This window comes from Engraulis encrasicolus, chromosome 20 (assembly GCF_034702125.1).
Source record: "Engraulis encrasicolus isolate BLACKSEA-1 chromosome 20, IST_EnEncr_1.0, whole genome shotgun sequence".
In the NCBI taxonomy this organism is placed as follows: domain Eukaryota; kingdom Metazoa; phylum Chordata; class Actinopteri; order Clupeiformes; family Engraulidae; genus Engraulis; species Engraulis encrasicolus.
The window spans coordinates 2,515,729-2,534,439 of NC_085876.1; the positions used below are offsets into that span (position 1 = coordinate 2,515,729).

At 42.5% G+C, this 18,711-nt stretch overlaps 2 long non-coding RNA genes across 2 annotated transcripts; both read right to left on the reverse strand.

Annotated features, from left to right (window-relative positions):
* Positions 1 to 292: 292 nt before the first annotated feature.
* On the reverse strand, positions 293 to 810 carry LOC134436849 (uncharacterized). The gene is made up of 2 exons (XR_010032271.1): positions 523 to 810; positions 293 to 349 (listed from the first exon to the last, which is right to left on the reverse strand). It is a non-coding gene; the product is annotated as an uncharacterized LOC134436849 (long non-coding RNA).
* A 5,952-nt stretch (positions 811 to 6,762) lies between these two features.
* Positions 6,763 to 11,678, reverse strand: LOC134436850 (uncharacterized). The gene is made up of 6 exons (XR_010032272.1): positions 11,428 to 11,678; positions 10,541 to 10,581; positions 10,270 to 10,340; positions 9,469 to 9,534; positions 9,259 to 9,327; positions 6,763 to 7,870 (listed from the first exon to the last, which is right to left on the reverse strand). It is a non-coding gene; the product is annotated as an uncharacterized LOC134436850 (long non-coding RNA).
* Between the last annotated feature and the right edge of the window lie 7,033 nt (positions 11,679 to 18,711).

The window sequence follows — 18,711 nt, forward strand, 5'->3', positions numbered from 1 at the left end:
ATAAATCCAGGTAATCACCATTCGTAGGGCTGACCAGCTGTACGACTGTCCTGTAGTCCTCCGTGTACAGCGTGCTTTCCTCTTCACGCTGGTACAGTTGACTGACAGGTTTGGTCATCTCGTCCCAGTAGGCCATTCCGCCACTGATGGCAAATTTTCGTTTTAAGTACATTCAGTAACAGCTCATCAACTGTGCTGTGGTGTTACGTGATGAACTCTTAATGTCATATTATTCTGTTCCCTTCAAAGTGTTTCTTCTTGAACTAGGAATGAACAGTCAGCTAAACACCTCTTGAAGAAGATACGAGCAGCCGTGCTCATTTATTGCTCCATTAAAGATGGTGTGAAACTAAAGAGAAATAGAAAAGACAAAACAGTTGAACATTGCCGTAGTTACTGAGCTCGGACATAGTATCTAACCGTGAACAACATTGCAGGTTACTTACAAAGTCACAAATCTTTAGGCTACTCATTACATATTTTCTTTCAAATCATGTACGGTACTTTTAAAAAGTCACTTACAGACTTATGCTTTCTGTAGGATTTAAATTGTGCCACGGAGGGCGATCATAGTCATGTCTTTAGCTTCGTGAATGAATGAACTGTCTGTCAACTGTCAAACTGTAAACAGAACGTTCACGAGGAAAGTTTCACGTCAACTTCCTGGTGACGTCAATACCAGCCCTTCTGTTGTTAAATAGATAATGTATTTAATGAATCTTACTGTATCTAAGTATCAGTTTATGTTAATTATATGAACTCATTGGGATCATCTTTAAAATAACCATTTAAATTGTCAAAATTAATTAAGCAAAAACAGGCCCGGAAGGAGCAGGGCAGTGATGATGTGCATATCAGGCACGCGAACTGTACTTCCTTACATTTTTAACCGTGATTCCCAACACCAGTCTTGACTGAGGCGAGTGAAAATAGGCTACACTGGTTATTTGTTCACCTTTATAGCACTAGATAAGTTATTAACGTCTCCAATTAACTTGCCGGTTCCGGCTGCCAACCCCTCCAAAAGTATTCTAGCTCCCCCTGACAGTTTATATTAAAAAGAATATCAAGAAGAAATTAATTTGTCAAAGAACAAAACAGCACAATAGCATGGAAATACATAAAATAAAAACAAATACGTCTAAATATGGAATTGTACCGTTACAGTTTGCTAGTTAGCAATAGTGTCTGGATGGGTAAACAAACCGTAACAACATGTATTTTAATATGACACAGAGTTCTAAAGTATCTATCTAATCATTCAAGAAAGTTCTATCGGTGTCTCTGTGACCTGCGTAACTCCCGCAGAACAGCACCAAAACATCTCAAACTTGGAAGGTGACTTGGCAGTGGTACCGTGGATTGCAACGCAAAGTTTCACGCTGTTTGGACATAAAATAATGAAGATATGAACATTTTCATGGAATCAGCAGTCCACCCAACATTGAAGCCGCTGGCAGGAACCTTACCTCTTTTGCGCCACGTCACAATGCCAAAGACAGCAGTTTTGTTAAAACCAGAATGAAACTGGACAGGGTGTGATGACGTCACGTCCCAGCGAGTATAAAAGGTCCTGCTGCACCGGTCCATCTAATAGGTCTGTGAGCATCACAAACCTCTGATGGCGTACCCGACGCTTTTTAGATTTATGTTTGATTTCGCTATTCAGTTTACATGCATTGCGCTTAGTAACAAACAGCATCAACCACTGATAGAAACAGCCACGGGGAGAACTGATCTTTCCGGATTTAGAATCAGTTGCGAGTAGGACTGGCCAAAATGGGCTGGCCTATGTCATCACAAGTCTAACGCGAGTCCCTTTCGAGATTTTTGATAGCAAGTCTAAATTTAGACCGAGAGACAGACAGACAGACAGGTTGTGCCTTCAAAATGTGAAAATACAAATAGGCCTACGAATTCACCTCAGATTCCACTGAAACATATTGGTGCCTAATGGTGGTTAGTCAAGAGATTTGCTACAATTATTTTATGTAAGGTCTGAGAAAAAAAATCTATCTACGGTATCTATCTGTCTAGGCCTATCTATCTATCTATCTATCTATCTGGTAGAAAATTATAGCTTACATGAAAAAATAACAGTTAGGCTACTTATGCAACATGTCTTCATGTCTTTGAAGGAGCACATTAGGACAGCACAGGGAAGCCCCCAGTTTTTACACAGGCCTAAATTACAAAACACAACCCGGGTAAATAGGCCCAACGGGCTCTGCACTAGTTGTATTTTAATTGTTAAAGACACAAAATTGTGTAGACACAAAAAACTACCCACTTGTTTCAGTAAAAAAAAAAAAAGATTTAGTAGCAAACACCGCTTACCGTCGTTACATTGTATCGCACTGCTTGACACCATCTTGAAAATGTTGTATACGTCATCATCTCGTCAACTCGTGTGTCAAAAAATTCTACGAGTTGTCCAGTGGAAAATACCAGAAGCGGTGGCGTTCATGTGTGCTTTCCATGTCAGCATTTGGTATTTATGATAAAAACAAGACCACATGAATGCACTATCTCTCTCTGTCCGTGTGTGTGTGTGTGTGTTCATGCTGAAGTTGAGCTACAAAACCTATGCTTACCGGTGTGATAATGCTGTGTTGATGTTCATGTACTTGCAGTATGATGATTGGCCTGCACCCCTGACTTTTGCTGTCCATCTGAGTCCCATACTATGTGAGGCGTGTGGAAATGTCCAGGAGGAAACAATAATCCAACTGTACTCTTCAGTGTCCTGCTGCTAAATGAGTGTCTGTAAACTCAGGTAAGGTTTTAGAACCATCTCCATAATGACATCACAAACAAGTGACCATAATGAAAAAGATTGGCAGACATCACAGACAAGTGACCCTATTGGAATAGAATGGCAGACTAACATGTATCTGTTCAAGAAACTATCATCCTAAAGTGAATCTGGTTTGAATCCTTTGCAGAGATTATACCACTTGCAGGGTAGTAAAAAGTTGTAGGAGCTCTGGAACATTGTTTATTGTCTCTCTCTCTGTGTCTGTGTGTGTGTGCGTCTTTATGTTGAAGTTGAGCTATAAAACCTATGCTTACTGATGAGATAATGCTGTGTTGATGATCATGTACTTACAGTATGATGATTGGCCTGCACCACTGACTTTTGCTGTCCATCTGAGTACCATACTATGTGAGGCGTGTGTAAATGGAGGAAACAGTACTCCAACTGTACTCTTCAGTGACCTGCTGCTAAATGAATGTCTGTATACTCAGGTGAGGTTTAAGAACCATCTCCATAATGACATCACAAACAAGTGACCCTAATGGAATAGAGTGGCAGACATCACAGACAAGTCACCCTATTGGAATAGAGTGGCAGACTAACATGTACTGCCGTGGTCTCCAATTAACTTTTCCCAAGGGCCAAATAATGTAGAGCAAGCGAGGCCGCGGGCCAGACCAGACCAGAAAAAATATCCTCCAAATTTAGAATACTACAGTAAGCAGGCTAAAATGCAAAGAAAATGATATCACAAATACACAAAAACAGTGCAGGGGAGGAGAATTGTCCACATGTAACAGAGGGCAGAGTGCCCTAACTGCATAACTGAGCACTCAAGACTCTTCTGGTTGAACAGAGGGAAACGCGCTCACCTTGCGTGCAGATTACGGGCTGTCGGGGAGATGAGGTGGGCCATTAGGAATATTAAACCCTATTCTGCCTACGTATGTTTCCTGGACATTTCTGAAATTCGGGTTAGGGGTAGGGTGGGACAAGTTAGCCTACTGTTCTAAGATGCTCGCGTGACGCGTTGCTCTCAGATAAATTACCTCGCATACGACACTTCCTTACTACAGATACGGTCAGCCAGACCTTGAATATTACGAGTGCAAGACAAAGCAAAGCTGATATAACAAAGACATACAATAGAAGCAAAGGAGAATCCTTTACATCTGCAAACAGAAGAGAGTTGAGAAAACTCAGATGACTCGGCTTAAAAAACTGTGCGCTTCGCGCCTCATGACTCTCCAGGTTTAATAGAAAGGGCGCGGCTCACCACGGCGCGCAGGCTGCACCCAGGCAACGTTGCCCTTCAGGAATACTCAGCAAATCTTCTACCTGGCTCTATATTTCCAAGACATTTTTAAGGAACTGGTTTAGTTTTTGTCCTCCGTTCTTTTGGTCGTGACTGTTCTCTGGAGCTTGAGTTGCGTTAACGTCTCACATGTAGGTTACCTTGCATAAATGATACTTCGGGATAATTGGCATCCAAACTTAAAATAAATGTGAGTAAACAAAGGGCAAAATGTATCTGGCCTCATAAATACATAAAAATAGGGAAGGAGAGAACTGTCCTCATTTTCAACCAGAAGAGAGGAGAGTGCTTCGACACCGCACAATTGTGAATGGTGTGATGTCCGAGGTCGAGGCAATGATAAATAACGGCTAGTCTAGATGTCTAGCAGACAACAGATGTGCCCTTCACCATTTTCCCTCATTGTCAATGTCTGTCATGAAACTGTTAGCATAAGATTTAACTATATGTGAATGCTTAGGAGAGATCACTGACGTTTTTGTGATCGCAAATCGTGCATGGCCACAAATAGGCAGTTGGGGACCAGTGATACTGTATCTGTTCAAGAGACTATCATCCAAGGTGAATCTGGTTTAAATCCTTTGCAGGGCTTATACCACTTGTAGGGTAGTATGAAGTTGTAGAAGCTCTGGAACATTGTCTGTCTGTCTGTCTGTCTGTCTGTCTGTCTCTCTCTCTCTCTCTCTCTCTCTCTCTCTCTCTCTCTCTCTCTCTCTCTGTGACAACGCCAGTCTTTTCACACCAACAGCTGGGTGGCTGGCAGTGTCTTGCAAGTCAAGCACAAGTGTATGTCTACCGCCCCCACACCATGGACACTGTGTGTAAACCAGCATTAGTTGAAGAAACACACATTATTATAGATTAGTGGAAGATCTTCACTGTACACAGCACTGTAGACTCAGATAAGCTCCCTGGACAGAGAAGAATCCCACTCCAGATCTTCAAATGAGGTGAGAATTCTCAGGTGGAGACACATTCAGTGAGTGCACCAAGACGAGCTCATCAGGTGAAGAAGAGATCAGTACACTGTAAACTAGTGTTTCTCAATGTGGGTGCTGCCAGCCCGTGGGGGCGATAGAGAACTGTTGGGGGCAGAGCCATATATAAAGAGAGTCTGGTCAACTATGGGTTCGAACGTTCGAGCTATTTTGATTGGTTCTGGGCTGGTCACATGTTTTATGGACGCCATTTTCGTTCCCCACACTCCCATTAATGAGCATCATCAGATATAAAAAATAACGCTTCACTATAATATTATTACATTATTATTATGACAAACTGTTGTGCATATGGCTGTTGTGCATATGGCTGTAGGGGAAAAAAAAACAGAAAAAAACAGCATCGTTTCACTCGTGACAGAAAAGGAGGATTTGGGACATACACGGATATAAACTCCCCTTTATGGAATATAAAGGTCAGAATTAATAACCGGAAAGCAGGAGATTTCTCCGTGTTGTGTGAGGTAAATGTATTTTTCCCCCTTCGACTTTACTTTACTTTTGAAAGAAATAGTCATGATGATGGCATGCTCTCAAAAACTCCTGTCTGCACTTTGAAAACGAATGAAGTTAGGTTTCTGTCATAACTTGAAATTAGCTTGTCAAATCTTAATTGCCACCTCTAAGTATGCTATACTGTGAAAACATAACTTTGCCCACTAAGTTATTATTTCTGTCTCGCTAATAAGGTCCTTTCCCCCTGCGATTTAAAGTCACGTCCAGTCTCATACTATGAATATCCAGACTCATCCTACGAGCATCCAGACTCATCCTACAGTTGTACTGTCTGCAATCGCGTTAATGCACGGCTGAGGACATTGTTATTATATACAGTATAACTACTGAATCTCGACACAACGTGAAACTTTGGCGCAAGTATCACCAGGGTCCCTGTACATGAACTTGACCATTGTTGTGAATATTATTTCTGTACATTACTTAAATATCTACTTTGACGTTGGCCCTACCTAGGCAACAACAACACGGAAGTAACGCATGAATGCACTGCTGAGCACATCAAAACTATGCTGACAAAACCCTCTTTTAAGCAAACCCCTTCTATACGAACAAACTTGTTAACGTTTGGTCTATGAAGCCTTATTTGTATTTTAAATCAAGCGATTTTGACGGTATGCTGCTGTATAGGGTTACACTGTACACTGAAAGAAAATATTCGTTGGATCTACATGATTTTAATGTGTACATCGGTCCCACACAATCCAATTGTGTAAGGTCAACATGATTTCTTCCCCTATTTTTATTGTGTAAGGTTTAAGTGATTTTATCACCTTAAACGGAGGTGATTGGATCACCTCAACCTAACACAACTTATTGATGTTCCAGCATCATAAAAATGTGTTGGAACAATGTGATTTTTTTAAATAGTCACAAAATGTTTTTTTCACCTAAATCAGAGGTGATGAAATCACTTTAATCCTAAACAATTAATTGGTATTCCATTAACGAGAAAATATGTTGGAAAAACACAAAACTTTGACATAGTTTGAAAGTATGTTTTTCATGTTTATTGAAGGTGATGGAATCATGCATACAGCTACATTTCAGTAACATGATTCTTTAGTCTCAATCCACCCCCCCCCCCCCCCCCCCCAAAAAAAAAAAACATGGTAAACATATTAGGTCTAGGCTATACAAATGCATTGCAGATCACAATTTTGTAAATGTATTGACTTTCACTGTACGCATGTAAAATGCACACAGATATACAAAACATAAGGACAGTCACAAATAACTGCTACTCTTACACCAATCAACGAGCAGGAAATACAACGAGCAGAGTCTGTGAACAAAAAGAAAGTCCAATTCGCTTTAAAGGTGCACTGTGTATTATTTTCAGTAGTTTATTTTTGAGATTTCATGTTGCCCATGCACAAATGTTGCATTTTTCATGAATATTTACCACCAAACTTTAAGTTGTCGTTATGACTGGGGAAATTGCTCTTTCCATACATGAAAGGGGGAGGAGGAAAGAGAGGAATCTTCTCCACTGGCTGCCATTTTGAATTTCTAGAAATACAGATTTTTAGTAAACTTACTGAACTTTGGTCATACTAACACATTTTCGTTTATTACTAAGTAAATATTCATGAAAAGGACAAAGTTGGTAATAGGCAGCACCGTTTCAATGTGCAGCATAGTTGCCTACTCTGGTCACCATCCTACACAGTGCACCTTTAAGAAAATGATTTGTTTGGTTGCTGTGAAAAAGTGCTCTCTGGCTGGATTAGCATTCATGTGAACACATCGGACACAAATAAAATTCACTCTACATACAGTTCTTTTAGCTCATTGACTAAGTGCATTAGTCCACACTAGTAGGTGTGCGTGTGTGCATTCATGCGCGTATACTGTATGCATGTGCACGTGCATCTGGCAGTCCACCATTCATTTGGTTGTCCTCTTTGGTGACCACATTTGTGTCATTACCCAGTCTTATTTAAGTCTAATCTTGGTATTTTGTTTGTCTTTAGTTTGGGTCAAAATCAACACAGTATGTACAAAACATATGCACACTCAAGTGCTATTCTTAAACCAGCAAGGAGCTGGAAGTGCATACAAGCAAATAGATCTCTAGAAAAAAGGTACATTTCACTTAAACATTTCACAGTTTTTTAGTTGCTGAAAAAAAAAGAGTCCTTTCCGATTGGGTGTCACGTGTGTGACAGACATACACTAAAACTGACAATGTCCTAAGGGTGGGATGCCCAATCTTCTGTCAGAGCAGATTCCAATAGTGATGTCTTCATTTGCTTCGTCTACGGCAACTTCATCCATGACCTATTCAACACAGACAAAAGTAAATAAACACAAATTAACCAAGCCATTTGAATTAACAAATAAATCAACATTAAGCTGGGCAGTAGGTTACTGCGAAGTCCAAAGCATGTCCTCTGTTTCACTGTCAAGATTCTCAGTTCTAATTCTGATGTGGGACCTGGATGATGATTTAACGCTGGTGTGAATTGTCCTGAGGTCGTCAAATACCAGAGCCAAAGATGTGTAGTTGCCTTCATTCTGCAGGGATGTCAAACTCAAACCCAGGGCCAATTGTGACCCATGAAGTAATTTTATGTGGCCTGCAAGATCATTGCATAGCATGACAAGACTTTGACATGAAACTTGGTGAGTCACAGGAATACCAGTGGGCCCAGGCCAATGAAAAAGTTCACTCTCATATGGAACAACACCCCAGGTCTACTGTGTCCTTCGCTGGGATCTACAAGGAGCTTGTAGTAGACAACCAGTGATGCCAATCCTCTGTTTAAGGTGTTTCAGAGCACAGAGATGTAAGGATCAGTTCGTCTCAATTAAGAGAACAAGTTTCATTATGCATATACAGGTACGGTATATACTGTTCCTTGCGAGGAGACTTTGAAGGAAAAGTCTACTGCATTTCTCTGCTCTCTGATCTGAGATGAATTGAGAACCTCTCTGGCGTTTGTGCATGCGTGCAGTAATATGGCATGCAGGGCTTGTCTGTCAAGGGGCTGAAATAATAAGTTCTTATAGTTTTCCCCATCTCAATAAGTTTCCCTGATAACTTAAGATGATTAAAAATAAAACGTGCAATATTCTAGGCATACATACAATGGACAATATAATGAAATGCGTAACACAGCTGGTGCACTCTGTCGACTCTGATTTCTAACCCCCCCCCCCAAAAGTGAAAAACATGTGTCAACAAAGTGCTCTCAGATATTATATCCTTCATTGTAGTGCTCATTTTGTTTCTACATAGAAGATATTAATATTTCTTTTTGTTTAGCTGCACATGCATTGTGTAGTAAGTGTATTGGAATAAGGAAAGCGTGGGATAGCTTGCTCACTTTCAACTGAAGCTTCTCAATGTCATGTTGAGCATAGCACAATGCATACAAACTAACTAGTGTCACACTCCACACTGAGCGTGGGAACACCAGGGAGGTAGTCATCAACACTTCTCAGATGAGATCATCTCGTCTCAGATAACTCAAATTCTAGTACTAAGCAATAATCTAATATTCACTGGTCAGAGTACGACAAAATTTAAATATAAAAATTCGAGAAGCAGCTCCTTATATCACTGGAATATTTAGTCACCCCCTTTCAGGTAACAGCTAATTTAAAGCAGGAGTCAAGTTGTTAAGGTGCACTGGGTAGGGTTGTGGCCAAAGTGAATGCTTTACCTTGTGGACTTGGAACAGTGCAGGCCATTGCAGTGGGACTGTGGGGATTCTTTTCAATTCAGCACTGATCTGAAAAGACATAAAGAGCCCAAAGGATTTAACAATCAAATCATTAACATTAGGAGAAAGCCACACACACATTCAAGAAAGGAGATAAAACGCTGTAATTCACAAAAAAACATTAAAGACAATCCGAATTGAATGTCTGACCTTGCGAACTTTAAACAGTGCAGGCCACTGTGCCAGAAGTCCTCAGAAATGGTGCATCTTGTACAACTTAATGAAAGGAAGAAAGAAAGAAAGAAAGAAAGAAAGAAAGAAAGAAAGAAAGAAAGAAAGAAAGAAAAAAAAACATTTGTAACCTGTGCAGCATGACTTCTGGAAATAAATCACTTGAAAAAAATCACTCTCTGCACCTTTAAAATCACAGACTGTATCATGATCTGCTTCAATTGTCATGGTACATGTTGGTGAAATTCAGATTTCCAATATTGACGCCTAAAACCATGTCTGTCTCACTACCACTACTTGACCATGAGCATGGGACAGTTTACTTTGTACTACTCACTTGGTTAAGATCACACATGCTTGACACCATCCGAAAAAATGTGTTCATGTTGGTGTCATCAGACCAGAGGACATGGTTCCAGCAATCCATATCTGAATTCTGTTTGTCTCTGATGAAACCATGATGAACACATTTGCTTTAGATTGTTTCAAGCATGTGTGATAGTAGCCAAGGGAGAAGTATAAAGAAAATAGTCCCATGTTTACGGTCGAAAATGGTGGTGGGACTGATTTGTTTTGAGATTCTATGAATGGCATCAACATTGGGAAGCTGACTGCCACCAAAAGAAACATGGCATATGAATGTACTGGTACCATGACTACTAAGGCAGATCATGATCCTCTCTATGGGGTTATAACATGCAGGGGTGTAACTTAATAGTAAAAAAAAGGCTTTCTGCTCAGGAACCATCAAGTAGACAGGCAAAAAATACAGAAACTTACATCAGCCAATTCAGCAACAGTTGCTTGGATTGCAGGGGGACTGTGGTGATTCTTTTGAATTCAGCACTGATCTGAAAAGACATAAAGAGCCCAAAGGATTGTCAAATCATAAACATTAGGGAAAATACACACACACACACACACACACACACACACACACACACACACACACACACACACACACACACACACACACACACACACACACACACACACACACACACACACACACACTAAAAACCTTAAAGACAATCAGCATTGAATGTCTTACCTTACAGACTTCGAACAGTGCAGGCCGCTGTGCCAGAAGTCCTTAAAGAAAGAAAGAAAGAAAGGAGGAATTGGTGAGGTGAAGCATTTATAAACAGCACAGGATTCGTGAATGAGGAGCATGCATTCTGTAAACTAGGCTACTTGTAAACAATGCTCCACTTAAAAGAGGAAGATATAGGCTAAGTAAAACGAGATGACAAGGCAGTGCATGCTTTGCATTGCACCATAAGTGCAAGTAAAAAAAAAAGTGCTATGCACTTCAATAAATAGGATACTATTCCCACATGTTTCATCCAATTCCCTGTGCAAAGTTTAAATTCAGGTTATATGCACTCTATCTAGGTCGGTTGTTCTTTGACTTCGTGTGCAGGAAAGCTTACATTTGATTAACCTTCGGTTAAGACCACAAGTGCATGTGTGCATTAAACACCTGGGTTGGGTCAAAAAAGAAAACTTTAAAAATAGAATAGTTCTACTTGGCTTAAAATGAACACACCGAAACGACGCCAGCCCTCTGTTCTCGTGAGCATGCAACGTGTTCGATCAAGTTCTAGTTCGTTGTGCATAACCCCCACCACCCCTCCCCCATTAACGGATCAGACCCTCCCGCGCAAATATAGCTATTAACTGAAGATGACCAGCTAGATTGTTGTACAGTAGCAGTTTTTACTACATCCTTTGAATATCCTAAATGTAAATATCTTCCATTCTTTTCGAAAATGACATGATGCATAGCCAACTGCATGTGTTTGCAGTGCACCTGTTACTAAGCAAAGAGCACTGCGCGGGTAAATGTAGTAGAGTCTAAGCTCAGCTTCCACACACAAAAGACACACGAGCAGTACTACATCGCCCACCATAAATGAAAGTACTTCAGTTACTTACTCAATTTCGTGTATATCTTCACACATGACAACACTATTCCAGCGAGATGAGACTGAAGAGTAGGACCGAGCTGAGGCGAACGGCTCTCTGGCTTTGGAACTTTCCGGCTTCTTCTTGTCTTAGAAAGTGGTGCACTAGCGCCACCTCAGGACTGGAGGCCACCCCGGACACAACTTAATCATGTTCATTCAAAGCATTAGAAACATGCCAATTCAGCAGTCTCCAAGAACACATTATCCTTATTTGATGAAATCATGTTTACTCAAGGAATGTTAATTAATTGTTTTGCATCTATTTACTTTATATAGGTTAATTCAAAGACCCGCCATTCCCTCTTTTTTCAGTGTAGAATCCTGGCCGTGGGGAGTGAAAATGGCGTCCATGATTCGAGATGGCCAGACTCTCTTTATACGGCTCTGGTTGTGGGGCGCTGACAACATGACCATGGAGGGGGAGGGAGCCGGTGCCCTGTCAATATGAGCTCCCTGTCGAGATTAGCAATAGTGTCTTTCTTTTTTTGTATGTGTGTTGAAACATCTAGGCCTATTGTAAAAACAATTTTGTTAATTTGAACATGAGATGAAGTACAATAAGGCTGAACCACGCCATCTTTAAAACATACCAAACAACGTACCTACCACTGACCTGATTATTATCCGAGGGATGCACGGTCCGTTCATTATTTAGAAGGGGCCACTGGAGGTAAATATGAGAGGCTTGTTGCCTCACCAGACCTAATAACAAATGAGATAATATCTGGAGACCTGCCTACTGTAAATCCCGTAGGGGGTGTGTGATTTACGATCGACGACGGCTGTTTATTACGAATGTCTATCAATTGGGATATGTAGCCCAAAGCCAACCAATCAGTTGTATCTATTCAAACAAACTGCAGTCATCGTCTTTCCACACCTCCTTCCTCTCTGATTGGAGTCCACAAATGGATTTCCATTGTTTTGACATTTTTTTCCCCGTAATTGTGTGTTATTTTGGGTGTGGTATCTTGTTAGACTTTATAGCATTAAAAAGAAAGGAGCAGGCTGAAGACTGAAGAAAGGTAATTAGAAACTCAATATTTACAATGTAGAGAACATAGTCAGATAGAAATCAGAAGGCCACCGTTATAAGGTAGAGTAAACTATAGGCAACATTCAGACAAGGGGAAAGACAATAGCATTGTTGTCTGAGGCCAGATTATCAGACATCCGGGACTAAGCCAAGATACGAGCACAAAACAAATAGTTCAGACAAGAAAGAAGAAACTAGCATTGTTGGCCAAGACAACAGATTATCAGAGAGTTAGTTCATCCTTCTTTAAATATACTTGGCCTGCACTAAAAGTCAGTCTGCTCAGTTACAGATGCGGTTAAAACACACACACTGCAGACCAAGCCAAAATCATGTCTGCCCTATTGGTCTGTTTAGTTTTAACCTCTCCTGTGCATATGGTGTTATGAACACTCCTGCAATGCATTTACACACACACACACACATCACACACACACTCTCTCTCTCTCACACACACACACAAACACACACACACATATTCTCTCTCTCTCTCTCTCTCTCTCTCTCTCTCTCAGTAGGCGAGACGATAGATTCCTTGAGCAGATGCTGTTAGTTAATGCAAGAGGGAGCAGCTTTTTCTGCCGTTGCCTGAAGGTTCCTGGAGCATCGATCATGTGAACGGGTAAACACTGACCACCACATGTGGGTTGCTTTTCAATCTCTGCTATGCATGCAATGTTGCTGTGTAATATGGTTTTTTTTTTCAATCGCTAACAAGCTTCTGTCCATTCTTCAGAGATTTGCATGCATTTGCCCATTACTTATTTATGCAGCGTTCATCAACACTTCTCAGACTGACATATTTGCCATATTGTTCATCAATACATGTGAGCAACTGGACTTCTTCTTGGAGCCATGTTCCTCACACAAGGAACACATAGCCAGAACTTTTAAAACAAGTGTGTAGGTTAGGGATGTCAAATTCCAACAGCCAAATCAGGCATGTTGGGTAGATTTGTTGGGCCTGCGAGATCATTTCAAATGTGATGGTGTACAGTTAGCCCACATACATCATTATGATATAGTAATATGATTTGAACGTGACATTTGATGGGGCAGAGGCCAATGTAACATCTCCCACTCAAACAACAGAATATGTTCAGGCACATTTAAGATTAGAGATGCACCGGATCCGGCAGGATAATAGGGTTTTTCACAGGATCCGGTTCCAGGATCCAGGATCTGGTAGCCGAGGCTTTTGAGTCAAAATAGTTTGAGCCAACGTGATTAAAAAGGGCCCACCTGTGCGAGTAGGCTATGTGTTTCAACCCTTTCGTAGGATCCGGTATCCGGTTGCGGATCCGGCAGGATCTTAAGCAGTGGATCCGGTATCCGGCAGGATCCTAAAAATCAGGATCCGGTGCATCTCTATTTAAGATACTATATGCGTATATACTAAGTTTATTAGACCTATTTGAAAAGAATTTTGCAATTTCAGCCCATTTCATAAAAATCAGCATTTGGCCCACGACTTCATCCTAGATTTTAATTATGGCCCCCTTTCCCTTTCTCCTCGCACTCTCTTATGGAAAGTATTGACACCATACAAACACGCATGCACACACAAACTCACTAACACCATGTAGCACTGCAATCATTGAGATTCATCACAAGTTTAAAGACTTGAGGTGATAAATGCGGCAGCCCTGCGCTCGGCCATGTGTGGAAAAACACTCGTAAAACCCTTTCATTAGGACATACCCATGCAGACACAGACACACACACACTCTCTCTCTCTCTCTCTCTCTCTCTCTCTCTCACACACGCACACACACACACACACATAGTTCTGTGGGTAATACTCTGCAGCTGTTTTAAATTCTCATAACAATATTGTAAATATATTAATATATATTCTGTGCATACACAGATGTGCACACATGCATGTGCATATGCATAGGCACACACACACACACAATCAAAAACCAACCATGTCATTAGTATCAATTCAAGTGCTTTATTGTAATAATTTTCAATATGGACTGTGTGTGTGCATTTTCAGCAATGTGCACATTTGACTTTGTTCACTTGAAGAAGAAAGGAGGTGGGAAAGGTAAGTGGCAAGTAACGTCCCACTCATTCAGAGAGGGGCGGGGGGATAAAGGAGGAGAAGAGAATAAAGGAGGGGAGATCAAAGGGTTGTGTTCTGTGGCCTCATCAGTCGATGGGGGCAGCACCTGTCTGGGGTGGAGAGGCCAACTCCTTCTTCCTTTCTTCCTTCATCTTCTCTCTGTATCTTTTTCTCTCCACCCCCAGCTCACTCTTGATTTCTACTTCATCTCTCTCCTCTCTCTCTCTGTCTCTTGTCTCTGTCTCTGTCTCTCTCTCTCTCTCTCTCTCTCTCTCTCTCTCTCTCTCTCTCTCTCTCTCTCCTTTCCTCTGTTCATTTCCCATCTGGCCTCTACAGGAAGGGATATCAGGTCAAGCAAGGGCGAGACCAGAAGACTCTGCAACCTCAGACAGACAATGTGCTTTGTGTGTGCGTGCACGCGCTTGTGTGTGTATGTGTGTGTGAGAGGAGCGACTGTGTGTGTGAGTTTGCGTTGGGGGCGATATGGGTGAGGTAGGGCCTACAGAACAGTAGGAGGTGACTAGGAGTAGGAGGTCATTGTAGGCATGTTGGAGTAGAGGGAGACTGGAAGGTTGAACAGTGTGTGTGTGGAGCCCATTCTCGGGGAAAAATCAACTAGGCCTACATGCTTCGTGGTGCCTCATTTTTTTTCGTAGTTGAGCAATGCATGCTGTCGTCGAGTGTGGGTGAGAGAGAGGGTGAGAGAGAGCGAGTGAGAGAGAGACCACCCGAGCAGCGTGCGTGCATTCCGGAAGGGGAGCGCTGTCGTTGTGTCAGCTTCATGCCATGTCTCCCTTCCTCCAACATTATCCCTAACCTTAACCCTAAACCTAACCCTAACCCTAAACTTAACCGTAAATCACTTGTTTGAAATGTTTGATTACCTTCGCTTCCAGTTAGCCTTCAGTCGCGCTTGTTTGTTTGTTTGTTTTTTTTAAAGATATTTTTCATGGGTTTTTTGGGCCTTTATTTCTGATAGGACAGTGAAGGTGCGACAGGAAGTGAGTGTGGAGAGAGATGGGGTAGGGTTGGGAAATGACCCCATCCGGACTCGAACCGGGGTCCCCGTGGGCATGCAAGCCCAAGTGTGGGGGGCTTAGCGCGCTGCGCCACAGCGCCCCCTCAAGTCGCGCTTGTTTGTTGACGTCCGTCCGCAGTATTCTTCCCCCCAGAACCAAACTACCCCAATTGTCAGTCCCCCCTTTCGTCGCCCAACCACTAGAAACGAGGTTATTCGTAAAGACACCACGAGGCTTAAAGTTGCTTTTTTTCTGTTTTTCTCGTAAATACTTCCCGTTTGGCTGGAGTTACTGTTGTTGTGTGTGTGTGCTTATGAGAAAAAGAGTATGAGTGAGTCAGCATGTGCGTTTAAGAGTGTGTGTGTGTTTGTGTGTGCGTGCATGTGTGTGTTTGAGTGTTTGACTGACACATAGCCTCTAATATGCTGGTAATAGGAAGCATCTGCTTCTGTGGTGTTGACGTTGAGCTCCTATAATCTTCTGCCTTAGACTGTGTGTGTGTGTGTGTGTGTGTGTGTGTGTGTGTGTGTGTGTGTGTGTGTGTGTGTGTGTGTGTGTGTGTGTGTGTGTGTGTGTGTGTGTGTGTGTGTGTGTGTGTGTGTGTGTGTGTGTGTGTGTGTGTGTGTGTTTGAGGGTACGTAAGCCCGTGCCTGAGGCAATGCATGTGTGTGATTACGTACATATTACTTAATCCTTATTATCAATCGTGCGTCCCCACTTTGTTTCAGTGACAAGCGCGTCACACACACTCACACACTCCACATCTTTCCTCTGAAGAGATCGCATTGATCCAGATTGTTGTGCGTCCTCGGAAGCGCTCTTATTAGGATGAATGCTCTGCTCTTCTCTTGGAAACACACATATTTCCTGAATGAAATTAATGATGTATTCTGTGCGTCTAGTTGTGGCACATCCTCTACAATAAAATAGCAATGATTGCTCTCACTGTTTTTCTCTTTTGAATAGTGTATAAAATCTAACTCACCTCCAGATGCCTTGTAATGTTCTTTATTCCATCTTTTTCTCTTTTCAATCTAGTAAGAATCGTGGGGTCTGTATAGGGACAGAGAGGGTGGCCAATTGGCTAAATGGGCAATAAATAAATTATGATAATTGCTGATGGGTTTTATCGACATAATTTCAGTGAACCCTGATGGACACATGCATGCACACACATACACACACTGATGTAAGCCCTGCTTCACACACAACACAAAGATGCGCGCACGCACACACACAAACACACACACACACACACACACACACACACACACACACACACACGCACACACACACAAACACACACACATTCTTATACAGTAGAAAATAGAGTGAATTAAAATGGACTGCAGGTGTTGTGGTGCCATCAATCAGAATAAGAAAGCAATGTCTCTCCACCTGCAGTCACACTCCTAGTGGGTCTTATGGATTGTGGAGCGTACACACACGCGCGCGCACATAAATTATATGCCCTGTGTATATCATAGGTCGGCACCAACCCTCCTACAGTCAGGTCACACACAGACATGAATGCACGCACTCACACATACACTCATGCTCGTGCGCACACACACACACACAATCTCTGACCCTCCGAGAGCAAAAGGCACCACAGGGGCTCTGTGCATTAAACTTTTAAACCCAGCCTCTGCCCTTTACACTCTCTCTCTCTCACACACACACACACACACACACACGCACACGCACACGGGAGGAGGACAAGATAGGAAGAGGAGAGCAGAGGAGGGGTGAGATGAAAGAGATGTATAGAAGAGAGTGATAAAAGAGAGAAGAGATGAGGAAAAGAGAGAGGGATGAGGGAAACTGAACAAAGGAGGCAAGGGAAGGATGAAATAGAGGAGGGGAGAGAGGTGAGTGGAATATTGAGATGGGGGGAAGAGAGGAGATGCGAGAGGAGAGAGGAATGAGAGTGACATGTGGGAGGAGAGAGGAGGGATGAGTGGGAATGGAGGAGAAGATGCAGGGGTGAGATACCGTAGTAAGAGTGAAGAGGAGGGGACCTGGAAATGGAGAAGGGGATAGAGGGATGAGAGGGGAGAAGAGGAGGAATGAATGGGGCACTGAGACGAAGAGAGGAGAACGAGATGGGGGGGAGAGACAGAAAGAAGAGGAGAGGTGATGGGGGAGAAGGGGAGATGGAGAAGAAGAGGCATGACTGGGACATGGAGGAGAAAAGAAAGGGGTGAGGGGGAGGGATGAGTGAGATGTGGAGGAGAAGAGAGAGGGATGAGACAGTGAGAGAGGATAGAATAGGAGCGGGGATGGGGATATGAAGGAGAGGAGAGTGGGGTTGAAGGGAGTAAAGGAAAGGGAGTGTGAACACAATAAAGGGGGAGGGGAGAGATGGATGAAAATGGAGGAGAGGAGAGAGGGATGACTGACTTGTGGAGGAAGGGAGGGTGGTGGTGATGGGACAAAAGTGAGTGAGCACAGTGGCGCTGCACCAGGGGCTCTGAGATCAAAGGGAATAACAGAGTGATATCATTAAGCACACACCTCTCTGCCTACACAAACACATGCGCGCGCGCGCACGCACACACACATACACACACACACACACACACACACACACACACGTAGGCCTCTGTCAATGAGTGTAGCTGAGTGTGTGTGTGTTTTGTGGGGGCTGTTAGAAGGACATTTCTATTTCCGTTACAATATAGAGACGACGGTGAGGAAATTATTTTAGTGATTTTCTGCAGGGCACCATTCCCCTGAAACTCTCTGTCTGTATCTCTCTCTCGCTCTCTCTCTACCTCTCTCTCTTCTCTCCCTGGCCTGTCACAGACACCGACTCATGTGTTAAATACAGATTATAGCACCAAGGGACATTTTTAATTCAGTGGACTAAGATTAATTTCAACGCAGGATGACAGACATAGGCACCCATACTCACACAGTGACACACACACACACACCACACACACACACACTCTCTCTCTCTCTCTCTCTCTCTCTCTCTCTCTCTCTCTCTCTCTCTCTCTCTCTCTCTCTCTCTCTCTCTCTCTCTCTCTCTCTCTCTCTCTCTCTCTCTCTCTCTCTCTCACACACACACACACACACACACACACACACACACACAGCCTACTAAATGATGGCTAAGAT